Raw genomic sequence first — 19,216 nt, forward strand, 5'->3', positions numbered from 1 at the left:
TCCTAGCTATCCAGGGAACAAGAACAGTTTTACTGCCGCCCCTTGCTAGTAAAATGGTAAAAAGGAGAACAGATTGGTATCTATCGACCTGATCAAACCACACTATGTGGCCAATACTAAGCAGTAGGCCAAGTGGACTCCGCCAATGTAACAGACGCACTCCGCTAGCTACAATCCAAAAGTTCAAACTGAGAGACTCTTCACCTTTGAGGATACTACTGTAAGAAAAGAAGAACTATGCAATAAAGCCTTGGAATTCATTCCTCTTGGGACCCAAATAACAGTTCGACCTGATACACCTGTCTACAACGAAGTAACAAGTGATCAAGTGGTTCCAGCGATTTCAACGAATCCTGATGCAAGTCCAACCATTGACAGAACTTCCTCGGGCTATTTCATTAACTTTTATATGTTTTCTGAGGATACCTGCGAACCTGAAACGACGCCAGTGCAAAGAACTTTCAAAGACCAAGCAACAGACTTTTTTCATCACCTGAAAAAGACTTATCTGGTTTCACCATGGATTGAACTATGGCTTGTTTTGGGAATATTCTACTCTCTACTTTGGTTAGCTCTGGTAATAACTCTGGGTATGCTGATCAATGGAAGATATATTCAAATGGACACAGCAAGTAAAAAAGTGAACTTACTGCTCCAGCCACACAAATCATCCCATCGTGAACAAAGGGACTTGTCATCAGTGAACATCACAGCCGTTCCTATACCAGATGGTATAGTTTAGGACAGAACTGAATATGACATTTTTGGCCGTCGGAGCTGTTGAAGATTCCACATGAATTTAAGATTTCATTAAGTGACTTTATTACCTCTAGTACCTTTTCTTATGATTGGGAATTTAAGACTGTTAATAATATGATGTCTGATCTAGAAATGTCAGCAGTATTCACAAATCATGAATATTTAGAGGGTTCATCAGACTATGAACAAATGTATTGTTATAACCATTATGGTCATCATTTCTTGCACACATCTGCAATACCTAGAAATGTATATATGTATAACCAATGGGAACATTGTCCTACACCTCCAAAGGGTAGCTCAAAATCTAATGCAATGAAATTTCCACATTTTTCAGGGTTCAATTTATCCAATGCTGAATCATTTTATTTAAAAAATGTGAACAGGACAGGAATGAGAAATATGTTAATGAATACAAAACAGATTTGCCCAACTGTCTAGACAGCGTTTCGACTTTTGGAAAGACAACATTGAGACAAAATCTGTCTGGGTACAAAAGATTGGCAAGTGCAGGGGGTAGAAGCCATGTTAGAGCCTGTATCATCCCTGAGCAAATTATGTTTTTTAATGACACTGTCCAACAAACGTCTCGCATTGGGTTAGCCAAGATCAAAGACTTGAACACACCGACCATACCTATACCTGCAAGTAATAGCACTGCACGGGGGAGGTTGACGTACATAATATTTTGCGTTACAACAGATCCAATCCTGAATGGGAAAAACTGTTGCTTTGGCCCACAGATACAAACAACTGTCAAGATCGATCCCGGAACAAAACACAGGGTTTCAATATCAATAGGCCAGACTGAAGATATGTTCAAAGACAGTATCCTGGGATAGTAACAACTTACAGTGTAGGGAAACTATGCCTTGATTGGCAACAGAAATCTATACTTGAGGATGTAAAACAACACTTATCTTTACTTAAAGAATGTGCAGACCTTAGGGATTTCTTGCGAGGACCAAGAAAACCGCATCAAAAACGTTTCATATATGCCAGTGTTTACGCTGCTTATAATGAAATATGGAAGACTACCTAAGCAGAGACTGCAGAACGAATACGAGAAATTGATTGTATTAATTTAGAGAAATCTCTATCTGTAGTACACAATGGGTTAACAAGTCTGTCGTCCAGGATATATTAATTGGATAGCATTGTATCTTCTACCATAGACATCATGGAACAAGACTTGGTCATGTTGCAACATGGTCAGTCTCAATTACGTTCTATCATGCTATTAGGCTGGATGCTACAAAACTTGCATGCAGGCTATGTGCCTTGGCCTTTAATCAACACCATGTCACTGTTTTCAGAATTCCATCTCACTGATAAACAGATCAAACTGGCACAAAGAGGAGCAGACTACACGGTGCTGAGCATTGAAAAACTGGAAAGATTACCATTCACAGTGGCAGAGAAACCAGCTACTAAATGGATAATACATGGTAAAATCACTCTGCCTGTTACAATTTTCCATTTTCAGTATTGCCTAAAACGCATACCAGCAGGCAAATATGAAAGGTAGGGTAAAGAATACATCAAGACATCCTGGAATTTACCATACACACACACAGATGTTGGAGTGGGGGACATCAAGTGTTTCTTAGCGCGATACCAAATGTAAAAATGCACTAAGCGGTTTTCTTATTTGTCAGGGTATTAATTTACAAGGGGCCTGCGATGGTTCCACTACAAACTTATCCTGTCACCTGTAAGGTTCTCCAGCTGCAGTGATTAATCCAGTGTTTGGACTACTTTCTAATGGAAATGATCTAATGTTGAATGATCACAGCTGCTGTGGCATGTTGCCAGGTATCCCACATCTAGTAACTGTGTCATCCAGGGTTACTTGCTGTATGCAAGTATTGTTTCCACAAACCAAGACAGTCTGAGAGTCACCTCTATGGCCTTCACTGAACATCTCTTCTATATGAATTGATAGTCTAAGCAGAATGAAAGCCATTCTTTTACAAAAAACTGTACCACTGACCTCGGCCAAAGAAACCTATGATCTACAAGTCGCAAGCACTTCTGCCCTATAAATTTCTCAGAAATGTTGGAACCTATCTTAAACATGTCTGATACGAGCGGTATTGTACACCCATTTAGGAACATATGTTCAGGACTGTTAGCACCTTTTCAAGCAGTCCTGAGGATTATTTCCTAACTTTGTGCACTCTCTGTTTGGCAGACTGCCACTACTTTTTGGACTCGTTACAGGGATCCTATTTTTGCACCTACTGCTGCGATATGGCAAGCCAAATAACCAACGTCACTCCAAGCACCATAGAGCAAGCTCTATTGGAGATGAAGTGTTGTGAGCGCATCGTTCAAATTCTAGGCTTACCTCTTCTACGAGAATTAAATACCACATGGTTTCTGCCATTCAGACCAATCAGGCAAGATTGCATCTTACCTGTTCTACGCTGCATGCTTTGCATTGAAGAATGCGTGCTAGACATCTGTCTAACACTCCCATTAGTCATGCCTACGAATATCGATATTCTGCTGGACCCAGTAATGGCCCATACTCTGTGTTGTCCCCAGCGGCTACCAATTCTGATGACGGCATTCATTGAGATCTCACAGACGCAAATGGCTACTGCTGAGGTACGAGAGGAAACAACAGGCGCACAGGTAACATCCAATACAAACAGTGCTGATGCGACCAATGCTGAGGGCGATGCTTTTCATCTACGTGTGGTTAATCTTCTAAACGAGGTAATCCAACTTTCACCTACAATGGTAGACGACTTTTTGTCTACAGACATAGAAGATTTCATGTTTTCTTCAAGCCCTAACACTGACTTTTGATTTTGGCACACAGTGTTCTGAGAGACTTTGAAATTGACCTTCATTTTTTCAAACCAAGGTACTAACTTTGGAACTTTTTCCTATGATTATTTTTTTTCTCCAAATTTGTAATTTTCCATTCTTTGGCACAAGTAATCTGCTTATAGTAGAACTATTCATAGAGAACAAGAATTCTTTGAATACTTCCAGAGACAATATATGACCTTGTCCACAACTGAATGATTATTTAATCTGAAATGAAATGGTTTTGGACCTTTTTCTTCTGTATTTACGAGCCGTTTCATAAATGTATATATATGTGTATTCATTCGATTAGCATTCCTTGCCAACTTATGCTTAGAATGAAACATTGCTTTAACATGTACAGCACAATTGCATTTTGTGCATCACAACAGTTTTAAATGCATTTTTTAGAATGTATTTTTAGACATGTTCTTAGCCATCCATGTGTAGCTATGTTTTTTTAGATATGTTTAACATATTCAGAATTTAGTAATGTCGTACATGCGAAAGTGGAGTAGGTGTTGTGTTTCGTTTAAGATTCTGTATGAATTTCCCAATTCATGCGCAAATAGAGGTACAATTCACATTGCCCTTATATAGGCATAGATAACCAGCCCTTATTTAGGCATTGCTCATGCTAACCAAATACAGGCATTGCTACTTACATCCGTTCATCTACGTCACAACGAGTTCTTGGAAAACCAGACACTTAAGCCGTTAGAGCTTTCCCCTGCTTGGATATTGATTTCGCCAAGAATTCATTTATCATGCATGAACATCTATTCCTTAGGAGTTCATTCATGACGTTCTTATGCTCGACTTTTACGTCCATACTGGCATTCCTAAACACCTTCAAGGTATAAATATACCTTCACTTGCTATGGCAAGGCATGATTCGGTATGGTGCGGTTCGATTACCTACTTGCACGTGGCTCGCCACAGCAAGTCCCGAAGGAGGCCAAGTCCCCAACTGACGCACTGACCAGACGCTGTCATCCTCCTCCCCGAGAATCCAGCTCCAGTGTTTCTGACTCCCCTTGTGGGGTGTTAGAGATCGAGTCCCGGGAAAGAGATACCAACCTCTCTCATTCTAAGGTATGGAGCTGATTAGAACCTAGAGAAACTTTTGTCAACTCTTGATATAACTAAACCAGACTAAGACAGCACCTACTTCTTCCCTCGTACTAGACGTAGGTTAGGTACACTGGGGTAGGATTATTTTATAAGCACCAGATAAGTATTTTAGCCTGTGTTATTTTAACGAATATATGTATTTAACGAATATATATAATAGCTACAAGAAATGCTATTACGAATATATGTCATAGCTACAAGACATGCTTTTACAGTATTATTGTATCTTACTGCTAACGCTGTACGTATTATGCTTCGCATTCTGTCTTACGATTGTAGCAGTACATATCTCTTGCATGAGAAATAAGACTGTTCAATAAACCCTTTTTATTGAAACACCCATCTCTCTATTTCTGTGCAACTCTGCAGAAACGAAGCATGCACGATTGACTGAGTGAAACGGTTATCTATTGTTTCCACGACTCTGAAGATATTGTTCCGACTCTAAGGGAAACAAAGTTGTCATGTTTATGCAGTTGTCAGAAACTAATCCCTTCTTGTTTATTCGAGAAGTTTCTTGTGACCTCTGAGTTATCTGGCAAACACAAGTAATTAAGTTTAATGTACTTGATAGAGGCATACTGACCTCAGTCCTATGCCACAACTAAAGTGTATATTATTCCAATGCGCAAAGCCTTTCAGGGATATAGGAACTACACTACAGGAGGGGTTGCCGAGTGGCCCCCTTCCCAGGCTGATTTTGGCCCCTGGGTCCCATTCCCTGTGGCCTGGCCTTTTTATTTTTTATTTTTTAAATAATGGGAGGGGGGCCATGCAGCTCCCCTCACGGGACAATTTTGACCCCAGGGACCCCAGCGCCCAGCCTCAATTATGTGTGCCCTGGTCCCAACATAGGACAACCACTGCCATTAATGTTGACCGCGGGGAGCCTGAAGACCCCTGCGGTCGCTGCCGAATCCTTGCCTTCTGCCAGAGCCAGCATTGCTTTTACACATAGGTAGCTGCTAACATGCAGCTCCCTGTGTGTAAAGGTAATTGTGCTCTGCTTTGAACAAGTGAGAATAAAATACTCTTGTTTGATCAAAGTGGAGCATGGTTTGCTATGGCTTGGCTGGAGATGGAAAGCAAACACAAGAAGATGATAGACTAGCACTGAAACTTTTATGACACTCACCCCCAGTCACAGATCTGTGTTGAATCTACCATCGTTCTTTAGCTGACTTCGCCACCCCAGTCTTGATCCTGTGCCTCATGGGAACAGTCTAACCCCAACTGCCAAGTCAGGTCTTCCCTGGACTGGAAACAAGCATCCTGGGACCTGTTTTGAGGTAACATCCCTTATCAGCCTGGCTAGCTTAAATCCAGTAGCAAAGTGAGCAAGGGACCCACGTCTGGGCATACCCTGCCAACTTAGGGTGAAGAGAACAAACACAAGGTTGTGATGGACAGAGCGCTGAAACTTTTCAGACATTCACCTCCAGTCACAAATCTGGGTGTAAACCATCATCATTCTTTAGCTCACGTCAACACCCCAGTTCAGACCCAGCCATATGCAATTCAGTCTTGACCCTGTGCCTCATGGGGACAGTCCAGCTCGAACTGCCAAGCCAGGTCTTCCCTGGACTGGAAACAAGCATCCTGGAACCTGTTTCGAGGTAACACCCCTCATCAGCCAGGCTAGCTTGAATCCTGAGGCAAAGTGAGCAAGGGACCCGTGTCTGGGCATACCCTGCCAACTTTGCAACAAAGCAAACACAAGGAGATGATAGATGGAGCACTGAAACTTTTCAGAAACTCACCCCAGTCACAGATCTAGGATGAATGCATCATCGTACTTCAGCTTTAGCTGAAAACTTCTACCAAGCCATAGCAAACAGCTATGCCCCAGTGGCACCAGGACATAGCAGGAGCTGGCTCTGTAGGGTGATGGTCCCCAGGGCCATGTTTGGTGCCAAGAGTAGGGCTTCGCTGCCCCCTCCTTTGTTTCATTTTGCCCCACAGAGGTGGTGGTCCGTTGAGCTCCAGAGGGGCCAAACGGGCCTCCGCCTAGATATTATTGCTTGCCCAGGGGAGGTGGTGGTCCCTGGGGCTCTGGGGGGTCCAAGGGGCATTATGGAGGGTCTGTGTGGCCCCTTGCACTCATTTATGTTAAAGTCCTGAGGAGGTAGCAGATCCCAGTGGCAACGGGGGCCAGGCTGCCCCCCCTGCATAGTAATTATTCTTTGCCCCAGGAGGGGCCGTACAGGTGTTCTGCACAACCCCAGCACTAATTTCTATTGATGCCCCCTGGGGCCCCCAGGGAGGTTGTGGATCTTGGGTCTGCCGGGGCTGGATAGGCCCCCAGCATAGTTATTATTATTTGCCCCACGGAAGTGGCAGTCCCCAGGCCTGCAGGTGGGTCCGTTTCCCTCCCCCCACTCTTTTCTGTTAAAGCCCTGGTGGGGTCGAAGTCCCCAGGGCTGCATGGGGGCCAAACAGGGCCCCCACATAGTTATTATTCTTTGTTACGGGAAGGTGGTGGTCCTAGAGGCTGCAGGGGGGGTTCATTTGCCTTAGGAGGAGGGCCTTGTCTGCCCCTCCTTTTCCAGCATCCAATGCACCCTTTTAACTCAAAGCACAGCAGCCTGCATTTTTTTAAATCTCAGAAAAATTCACAGATTTTATGGATTTTTTTATATGCTTTTTAACCATGGTGGGGTCTCTGGGAGACCCCTGCACCACAGCTAGGGTCTTAGGGTGTCCCTACCTTAGCCCCTTTTCTTTTTTTTAATATTTTTTGGGGGGACTCTGCTTTAAGCCAAGTCCCAACATAGCTGTCAACACTTCCTGGTTGAATGTTGGCAGCCAATCAAATTTCAGTAGGATCTGCAAGTCCACTATAAGGATTCGCGTCCTCAGATATTTATATTTTTTAAACATAAATGTCTCAGAAGATACTGAACGGATTTACACCAAATCACAAAAAGCATGCTTTCCGGACCAACATTTAGCTTTCTGCCAAATTTGGTATAATTCGGTTCAGCAGTTCGACATGTAGTCATGTTCAAAAAATGAAAAATCCGTGTGGAAATAACATGGGAAAAACATGTTTTGGCACCCCTCCTTTTTCTCAGTCCCCACTTTATGGATCACCCCTAAACTTTCAACACCGCAGTTGAACAAAAAAGGGGACATTTTTTAACAATTTGGTTAAGATTTGTTAAGCGGCACTAAAGTTATTTGCAAAACAAAAAACGATTTTCCTATGGAACCTTTGGTCCTACTGATAACTACCTACAGGCTATGAATTTGTGAGTATATATATTTGCTGGGAATTAATTATTTCATAAAGATACACTAATCATAGTTGTATGAAAATATGAATGGACAATGTTCAAAATGTTCATAAATAAACTGTGTTATAATTTTAATAGTGATTACATTTGCTGGTAGCACATATAACGTATGTTTGTTTATTTTTATATGTTTTCACCAATTATAGATTAACCCCTCTCATAGGAAAACCATCTGGAAGGCCAGCACAAGGACAGTGCGAACCCTAGGGCTCCTTAGTCACCCTTGCCTGCAGTGTCACAGGTGGTGGGAGGACCTGCACGCTATCCCAAAATAAAAGATCCAGCTGGATAGTCCTACCGAAAGCATATTGGCAGTGGCCTATTCCCTGCTTGATGGGGAGCTGAAGTCTAGAGATCAGTTGTATTACTCATATTTTTGATTCCACAGCCACTACATAAGAAGGAGTGTGTTATAATCTGTTGTGCACCTTTACTTGTGTATGATGTACTGATGTTCTGTATTAGAACATACCATGTAGTTCCTGCAGAGTGTTCCTTTGACAGACAGTTGATTGCTGGCTGGAAAGGGAGCATCACCTGCAGTTGTTTGCTTCTTCATTAAATACCTTGGGGCTTATTTACAAGCCCCTTGCGCCACCCGTACGTCACTTTTCCCATGTTAAAAATTACTCAAAAGTGGCGCAAGAGGCTTGTAAAGAAGCCCCCTTAAGCTTATGATAACTATGAGTTATCTTTACAAAATTGGCGTAAATTCCAGCCTCAAATGACTGCTGTCTGGTGATACGAGAACTCACGCAACTTTTACCACAGAGTCCCGATTTTTACATTTCATGAAGAACTGAAGAAAAACTCTACAGAAATAGCTTGAGGGAAGATTGACTCCGATACGACATTGTGTTCACTTGCAGATTCTTGTAATGTACTTATATGTATACTTTCAAATATACACACACTCCTCTCCAATCGTCACCAGCGATAAAACAGTAAATCCAAAGTAATTGAAACTACGGGGCATATTAGCAAGAACCTCGTTAAAATTATCGCTGTTTTAGCGGCAGTTTCCTGCTGCTAAAACAGCGATAATGGGCTTGCTAATATTCGTTATAGAATTCTAATAGAAGTCCAGGAAAGATGTGCAGGACATCTAACCCGTGGCTTCTATTGGAATTCTATAACGCATATTAGCAAGCCCATTATCGCTGTTTTAGCGGCAGTTTCCTGCCGCTAAAACAGCGATAATTTTAACAAGCTCCTTGCTAATATGCCCCGTAATTTCGATTACTTTGTATTTACTGTTTTATCGCTGGTGACGATTGGAGAGGAGTGTGTGTATATTTGAAAGTACACATACATGTGCACGCAATGCTATGACCTACAACTTGCGCCTGGAACTTCATCGGCAGCTCCAGATTCCCGCTTTCATCTTCTACTGTAGTCAGCGCAACGTAACATAATGTGCACCCATTTTGGGATGTCAGGTTTACTGTAAGTTGCCTGACGAATTCTAACAGCAAAGAACACAGCAATTTAGCACATTGTGCCATCGGTTAACCTCAGGTACTATTTATTCTATTTCTCTCTGTGATAAGCACACCAATGTAATACGGATGTCTTTGTGCTTTCACACATTTCGGTGATAGGCACACCATTGTATACCAGTCTCAGGTACTGTTTACATTACTTCACTCGGTGATAAGCACACCAGCATAATAACGATATCTTTGTGCTTTCACGCATTTTGGTGATAAACACGCCACAACTCTGATTTGTGCTTTCACGAACTTCGGTGATAAGCACACAGCACCATTGTTTTTTTTTCAAGTAGTATTCATCAGTGACAGACACACTAAAGTATTTCCTTTTGCCTTCACACCCATCAGGTGATAGGCACACTAAATATGTTATATTTTCTTTGCACACTATCAGTTACTAAAGTCAAACAATTTACGGTAACCTATAACATTCATTGTAGGTATTTAATAATAGTTTAAGGTCAAAGCTATATTAGTCATGGAAGCTGCAATAATTCCACCACCTATATTTTTAGAACAAGCTGGTACTCACTCTATTGAATGGGAAGATTGGATTGAAGTTTTTGAGAACTATATTGAAGCACTTGATGGTGATGATTTTACTAATTCACAGAAGAAAGCCTTATCATTAGGTACTTTAGGAAAGGAAGGACAGCATATTTTTAAATATTTACTGGTTACTACGGGTGGCAATGGGCAACAAATTGCCAATGTGTATTTAGAGGCTAAGGTTAGGTTAGAGAGAAGGTTTGCAAAAGAAACAAATATAGTAATGTTGAGGTATAAATTTAATACCCAACACCAAAAAATAGATGAGACTGTAGATCAATTTGTTTCTAGATTAAGGGAATTATCTGTTAAATGTCAATTTGGTGTTATGAGGGTAGAGATGATCTGTGATCAACTTATTGTTCAGTGTAAGAATAGGAAAATGGAAGATCGACTCTGGGCAGCTAAGAATCCATCTTTACATGATGCTATAGAGATTGCTAAGGTAGTTGAGCAATCAGAACATTGTATGAAAGAAATGGAAAAAAGGAAGGTAGATGGTGAAGTGTTGTGCATAGAAAATGAAGATGTTGCAGTATTGAATGCAGGGAAGTTGGGAATTAAAGAGATCAAGTAGAGTCCTTACGTCAAACGCAGAAGTAACACTACACGTGGTGAAACTATAGATAATACCAAACAACAAAGCAGAGTATGTTTCAGATGTGGGAGCTGTTTTCATACTGCAGACTTTAAGAATTGTTATGCCATAGGGAAGGAGTGTAGACGTTGTGGTCGGAAGGAACATTTTGTGCGCATGTGTACATCCAACAACGGTACAAGAATAACAGTGATACAGGATGATATTTCTGTTATAGATAAAGAGATGGTAACAGATAGGATATTGTGTGTTGATGGTGGAGAATGTGTGCCCAGAAGTTTTAGACCCAAGGCCATGTTCGTCATTGAGAATGTATCTGTTGAATTTATGATGGATTCTGGATCCTTATGTACGATTATACCTAAAAATATGTTTGAAAAGTTGTGGCCAAACATCAATCTGTTACCAAAAAATATAAATCCAGGGGGCTATCAAGGAGAGAAAATAGACATAGAAGGTTACATGACCACTGAAATAAAGTTTCAGGGGAGAACAGTCGTCAGGAAAGTTTATATGGCGAAATCTGGTCCCATACTAGAGTGGCAGCACCAATATGATTTAGATATCATTATGAAAGCATGTGCACCAAAACAGATGTTAGTAGTAGGAGAGCTATGCACAGAAGACATAGTGGATGGAGCAAGCATAGTGTTTTCAAATGAAATAGGTCCATTGAAAAACTATGTCCATAAAATATTGGTAAAACCTGGTGCCATACCTATTCAACACAAGGTTAGAAAGGTTCCCATAGTGGCTCGACAAGAGGTTAAACGTATGCTAAAAGAAATGGTCTCTCAGGGCATAATTACACCAGTTGAAACATTAAGTTGGATTTCTCCAGTAGTAGTTATGGGCAAACCTGATGGAAGTTTTCATTTATGTGTTGACTTACGCACTGTAAATCAGAACATCATCACTGATAATTTTTCACTTCCAAATAGAGGGGAGTTGGTTTTGTCTTTAAAAGGTGTAAGATACTTTTCTAAATTAGATCTAAAAAGTGCATATCATCAGATAAAATCTCCATCCATCCAGACTAGAAAAGTCTCACAGCCTATATCACTACTGAAGGTGTTTATCAATTCACAAGGATGCCGTTTGGACATTCTACAGCGGCTAGTGTATTCCAGCGAATGATGAGCCAAGTTTTAAAAGACGTTGGCGGTGTTGTATACTTCCAAGATGATGTTTTAATATTTGGGGACTTGATCACTGGTCTCAACATGATTTTGAAAAGAGTCTTAGATACGATTGGTGATGCTGGGTTGAGTCTCAAGAAAGCGAAATGCATATTTTGTGTTGAAGAAGTGGAATACTTGGGGTATACGTTGTCTTCATCTAGGGTGAAACCACAAACATTTTTTTAGAAGCACTAAGGAAAGTCAAGTCTCTGCAGGACAAAGATCAACTTAGGTATTTTCTTGGCCTAGTAAAATATTATGCGAAGTTTGTTTAGAAAACTGAGCATTTAAAGAAACTTTTCTGGATAGGGTGTGTATTTGAATGGGTAGAAGACCAGGAGAAGTCTTTCCCAAACCTCAAACAAGAAATATGCAATGCGAAAGTATTAACTCCATTTGACAGTAGATGCTAGTGCTGTGTGTTTAGAGGCTGTATTTTCACAAATGCACTAAGATGGTGAACGCACTGTTGCATTTGCTTCTCGTTCCCTCACTTCTACTAAAATAAACTATTCAGTGGTTGAGAGAGATGCATTGGTAACCATGTGGGCAGCCGAGTACTTTAAGACATATGTTTGGGGTTTTCCTATCATTTTACACACCAATCATAAACCAGTGGTGCAAATGGTAATGCAAGGTGGAGCGGAAAATGTTTCTGCAATATTAGCTCGTTTTGCAGTGCAGCTACATGAGTATCAATAAAAGGTAGAATATTTACCTGGATAGAAGAACACTCAGGCTGATGGTTTGTCCAGATTACCCTTACCATGAAAAAAGGTTGACAAAATGGGTGTAGAGGCATATGATGATGAAGGTGCTGTAGCTTATGTAGATGATGTGGTCAGCGCAACTCAAGGTGCAATTGGAAAGAAAGGAACATTGAGATCAGAGCATGAAAGTAGATGTGGTGTTAATTCAAGTATTGGAGATGATAAATAAAGGAGTTAAAAGGGAGAGCCCTGTTCCTGTAGCAGTTTGTCCTTATGTCAAAATAATTGATGAGATGTCAGCATGGGGTGAGAGTTTCATATCTAGGGGTGACACATTTGTTCCTCCTCAAGCTGTGTGGTTTGAGTTGATTATTTTAGCACATGAACGCCATTTGGGTCAAACCCTTACCAAGAGAAGACGATATGAAATTTATTGGTGGCCAGGAATGGATCAAGATACTACTGACTGGGTAAATGAGTGTGTAGATTGTAAGGAAGGAGAGAAAAGGTTAAAGATAGGAAATCAATCACCCATGGGAGAAATCACAAATTTTGGGAAGCCATGGCATATTGTTTGCATGGATTTATCGGGCCAATGAGGGTTCTGACTTCTGAGTGTAAGTTTGCCTTAGTTATGGTTGTTGTGCACTCGAAGTGGTTAGTGGTTACGTTTTTTATGTGAAATCACAACCAAGAACACTATAGAAATGTTGGAGGAGGTGTTCAGAGAGGAAGGGTAACCTTCCAAGTTGATATCTGACAATGCAACGCAGTTGGCGCCTAGAGAAATGAAGTTGTTCTTGGAGACTTGCGGTATATGTCCCGCTCGCACATCATGATATAATCTACAAGGAAATGGTGTTGTTGACAGGGCGAATTGCTTGATTCAGGGTATGGTGTAAATGGCCTTTGTAGGTAGGGGCAATGTGAGAAAGATGGTTGAGGAGCTGGTGTGGGCGTATCGCACCACAGGAAATGGTGTCACTAAAGAAATTTCATTTAAAGTGATGAGGGGATGAAGTGCTAACACTAAAATGTCTCCTGCTTGGATGACATTTTTTTGGGATGGAAATATTTATTCGACTGTTTTTCACAAAAACTGTGAAGTTTGAAACCTGGTGATCTGGTTAAAGTTAAAAGAGGTAGGTTTGATGGGAGTTGTGTAAAGTTTCATGGACCCTTCTGGGTGAAGGATGTGCATGAGATTGCATGTTGTTTTGGAGAATGGTGAAAGATGGATTAAGCGCAGGGTGGCTTTGTATGGAGGATGCAAGGAAATGCTTCTGATTCTTTTGATAAAGATGAGAGTGAGAAGGATGGTTGTAGTGGTTATATGTTGATGGATGATCTTGAGGTCTCGAGTGGAAGGGTACAAGGTAGCAGAGTGGGAAGAGGTGAAGGACATTTCAGGAATAGATATCCACCCAGGTACTTGAAGGACTATGGAAGTGATGTTGATCTTAATGGTTTTTTCTGTTTTGTATTTAGTTCATCACATCACTATGTGTTTTTATGTGTAAAGGAAAGAGGATGTGTTACAATCTGCTGTGCACCTTTAATTGTGTATGATGTACTGATGTTCTGTATTACAATATTGCATGTAGTTCCTGCAGAGTGTTACTTTGACAGGCAGTTGATTGCTGGCTGGAAAGGGAGCAACACCTGCAGTTGTTTGCTTCTTCATTAAATACCTTAAACTTATGAAGACTATGAGTTATCTTTACAAAAGACTAATTGTTGTCACATCACAAGTCTGAAAACACATTTTTTGAGGTGTAAGAGAGGAAAGGAAACTAAGAGAGATATTCTGTTGTTCACTGAGTGGTTGGTCCCTTCTCGCAGGACTGTGACGCAACTGCGAGATGATGTCACACGCCGAGTGGGGAGCATGAGCAAGGAACTTAGCAGCGAGTGCAGTTGGAGATCTGAGGGTCAGAACCAGTGAACCCAGGTAACCTGAACCCAGGAGTTGAGGGCTGGGGGGGCTGCAGGAAGGCTATGGCCGAAGATCAGCACTCCCCAGCACTCTGTCTTTCTGTGGCCCCACGGCTGCTGGTGAAGCACGGTCCAAGTGGAGATCGGACCGAACAACCGAGAGCATAGGTGAACTCAAAGGGTGTGAGGTCAGTGGGAGGCAAAAGCAGCCTGTAGGGCTCAGGCTCATCAGCAGCAACCCTCACGAGCTGCAAGCAGGGGCTTGTAGCCTTCAGGGTGTGGAGGCATCCCTCTAAAGCAATCTAGGGCACACGCTTGGGGGCCAGCTACCCCCACTACTACCTGAGAGCCCTGCTGCCTGCCTGCCCTCCCTCCACCATTTTACTGCTACTCATTGCTAGCTCACTGCCAGACAGAACTAGGATTTTTTCCTACGTAAGCCTGCTGCAAAACTCTGCAAACTCTGATCTTCTAAGCTGTCCTTACCTATCCCTGACTACTGCCACAGCCATTTGCTTCACTTCCTCACCACTCTCCTGAGCCTCATGCCCCCCAAGAAGTGTGTCTCACATCTAGCACTTGGGACAGTGTACCTGGGGCATGTTAAGACCTGAAGATCACCAGCAACGCGTCCTGCCTGGTAGAGGGTCCTGCTAAGAGGTGGCTGTGAAAGCAGCCAAGCTAGTTCTTGGTTCGGTCTGCAGCCCCACCAGCCCTCATGCCTGACCACCCTGTCTTGTTCTCCCTCTTGGCAGCCACACTGTGGGTGCTCGTGCCCCCCCGGCCTAACAGCCAGTACACTCATGGGGAGAGAGGTAGCACAAAGGGAGTTCAGTTGGAACACACATCATCTGAAAACTGATAGCAAACAGACAACCAGACCCACACGAAAATTGGACAGCATACTACAGGCAATCCACCGGTATTCTGCATCCTGCACCCTACAGGCACCATCCTGTGCTCCAAGTTTAAGTAGGGGCTGGGTTGTCCAGCAGTAGTGCCCTCACAGGACAGAGGCAATACCGCTGCCTCCCATTTCCTACAGCCCCTCGGTTGTTTACATTAGTAACTTCTTTACCACAGTGAAATAACAGCAAGGTGACCACCAGGCAGGGTTACAAAGGTACAGAATTATGGAAAATCCAGATACAACTAGCCACAAAATGAGGTCGGGCAGCGAAAGAGGCCCCATCTGTACAGGACCCAGCAAAAAGAAAGGCAGTCGCATAAGATTAAAGCTGTAATGGCAAACAGCCCGCAAAAAGGTGAAAATCCCCTGGTTGTAACACTTCGGGAGCCAGAGGCAGAGACACACAGCAAAAAGGCTCACCCAGCGCAAAAGAGATCATTGGAAAAGCAACATCATGTACCTACAAGCCTAAAATATATGCAACATTTTAATTCATGAAGGACGCACACTCAGTACTATACTCTAGCAATGACAGACTTAAAGGGTTCCCATCACCTTTAAAGCTTGAAGTTATTGACCTCACATCTAAGGGGTCTGAGGGATCTGTGGACTGTGCAGCATCGTCTTCTACCAACAAGATCCCAGTGCCCACCTTCACTGGAGAACCAGCAGAAAGTACAGACAACTGAGGCTTAAAGAATCACACTCCAACTCACTCCATACCACATATTAAAAATACAACAGAGGGAGCCATGGAGGCAGGTTGCCACTAGTCCCCCCAGTACTCTACACCTTCCAGCTGCTAAAATTGATCCAGAAAAAATGGGTGCAACAACCTCTGGACAAAGCTCCTCCAGGGCAAGCAGCCCAGGTAGGCCCAATTGCCAAACTAACAACTTGGGGAGCTCCCCAGATAGAGCTAGCCAACAGAACCATGATGGAGGAACAGAGAGACACCTTCTGGTATTCACTTTTAAACACCATGCAGCTCTCAACAAAAGCCCTACAATATCAGTCAGACAAAATGGATATTCATTCATCACTCCTCAATTCACTATTAGTATTTGTTTCTGGAATAGATGTCAAACTTGCGGTAATGAACAATATGATTAAGCAAGCCCAAACTGCCACGGAGCTAACGCAAGTAGACTGTACCTGTGGCCCAGTATTGTAAAAGCGTACCACCTTGCCAACCATGCTGGGCAACTTACTAACAGATTTAAAGCAAACCACAAGCAGTGGAAACACCGCCACCCTGGATCAACTAAATCCCCAACCTGTACCCCCAAATAACAACCCAGCAGCGAGTGAACTGAAGGATCAAGCAACAGACACAAGGCTGAATCAAACTCAAGCCACAATCAAGATAAAAGAGTACAGGGTCACCTAACACTCACCCTCCTCTCAAGACACACAGGAACCAAACACAATTGAATCCTGAACCTTCGCAGGAAAGGGAGATTCCACAAAAAGGACAGAGGAATACAACCCGCAGCTGCCGCCAGCAAGGAAAGAAAGGTAGAAACAGGAAAAATTAAATCACTGAGTACTTCCTTACAGACTCGACTATCAGCATCCCCCAAAAGGAGCCACGGGAAGACAGCTCAATAGATAAACTGACAGAGCTAGAAGAGACTGAGGATGGGTCCTCCAACCTACCCAAAGGCAATGGGTTGGCCCATTATCAAGGGAGCTGCATCCCACAAGGCTCCCACAAACACTTATAACAAATGAGGATATTCAAGCACCCCCCTTGAAGGAAGCAGAATCAATTCAATTGGGTGATGCTAATCCATGCGCCATATCAGGAGCAGAGGGGCTCTTACTGACTTACAAGCCAGCAGCCACAACACCAGCTACTCTACTCTGAATATAAATCACAAGGGCAACAAGACATACTAAATAGGGGGAACATACTACGCCTATTAGCAGCGATCAGAGGCATGGAACATCTAAAAACAACAGACAAGGTGGCCATTGAATTTTTGCAAACAGGAAACCGTTCGAGAAACAAGGCAACCAAGGCCACATGGGGAAGGGTAGAGACAGCCAAGAAGATCCTGAATGAACAGACACTCTTTAATCAATGGGGAATAATGCTGACTCCTTACTATACCACTGGCTAACCCCCAACCTTGCTAAACATGAGTCAGATTAAAATGGTTCCACAAAACCCACCTTCTCAATACAAAAAGGGGCAAGGAGCAGCTCCCCCACAAGGAGAACTATATAAAATTCTCACTTTAGCTCAAATGCACGACCAAACGAAGCATCAGACCCAAACTAGAGCTGGCTTTCCCGCACATTAAATTGCGTAAGTAGCACCTCATATAACTAGGTTATATCACAATAGAAGTTTTGCCAGTAAACTCTTTGCTATCATTTATTCATACATTCATGCAGAATTCATACAGAACCTAATTAGTGCTTCCAGTTTTGCACAACCATGCACTAACTTCCTGCAAATAAGTGACCTCACTGCGATGTGGCTTCCCTTTACCACCCGCTATTCTGCCCCCGGGTATTCCAGACAAACATATAACAATCACAAACGAGTTTGGTTAATACATAAATCAATATAACATCACATCAGTAATATTTCAGAACATTTCAAAACATTTCAAAACAATTTACATTTGATATTTGATCGATCAATACTTTTCATTTAGCAGCAATTTAATTTTCACAGTTAGCAGCAATTTACCTACCTACCTAATTTAACTAATCCGTAACCTTTCCTCTGTTACCAGAAAATATACTGATAGAGCGCGCAGGTCACCCGATTATAATTTTATCATGTATACACCTGGACACATAATTCAATTCACCATATTTACTCAATCGGGTAACCTACACTCTACTACCAGTGTATTGAATGCTACCGATTCCTATACCATGGACTTACCAATCCTAGTCACTGGTACCTCTGACCATCATGGATCAGAGAGTTAGTTGTAAAGATAGGCAAAATAATCAGAAATACCATAACATTTGCACTCATTTATAATAACCACAGACTCGAGAAGTTTTTAAAAACTCTTCATCAAGAGTTGTGAGCCTAAGGTTTACAGCAAGAAAACTATCAATAATCAGAATCATGTAAAGCGTATAACTATGCAAAAGATATATTATGCCAACCATTTAGAAGTCTAAGGGAAGGTAAGAACAAGGAACAGACTAAATTAACTCCTAGAAGTCAGACTTGAAATGGTGGTTTTATAAAGGACAGGGTAAATAAGGGACATACTAGAAATCACAATTTAATCGCTAATGATAAGGTGGGTAGAATAAAGGAACTCAGGTTTATTATGACGACACTGTTTTAACCAGGAAGCTAAGGGAAAGGTAATAACTTGGAACATGCTAATAATTCAGAGTAATCATTTAGTTCGGCTAAACAAAGGTAAAGAAAAGGAACATCTGTATTTCATGAACAGTATTTAGCAATTGACTTAAAGGAAGGGAAGACATGGAACATGCTAATAAACAGCTAGAATGTAAGACTTTATTATTTGTCATAAAGGGAGGGTAAGAAAAAGGAACATATGCAAATAAGACTTTAGCAGTTTCAGGGAAGGTAAGAAAAAGGACGCAAATGTACTATTCGTTTTCCCACAGATTTATATTTACCTAGAACGGTGTGAAGACCAACCTTGGCCACGGGTCAGTTAAGAACAGAAGAAACCCCAAGGAATACAGTTGCCAGTAGGCCAGCAGGTGCAGTATGGAAACCAGGACAGGATAGACCAGATTAGGATCTGAACCGGACCACCGAAAGTTGAGACCAGCACCTTCAGTTCAGTCGCAACTCCGGCGCTACTCCCTCTCTGC

Source organism: Lissotriton helveticus, chromosome 3_1, assembly GCF_964261635.1.
Source record: "Lissotriton helveticus chromosome 3_1, aLisHel1.1, whole genome shotgun sequence".
NCBI classification, from domain to species: Eukaryota; Metazoa; Chordata; class Amphibia; order Caudata; family Salamandridae; genus Lissotriton; species Lissotriton helveticus.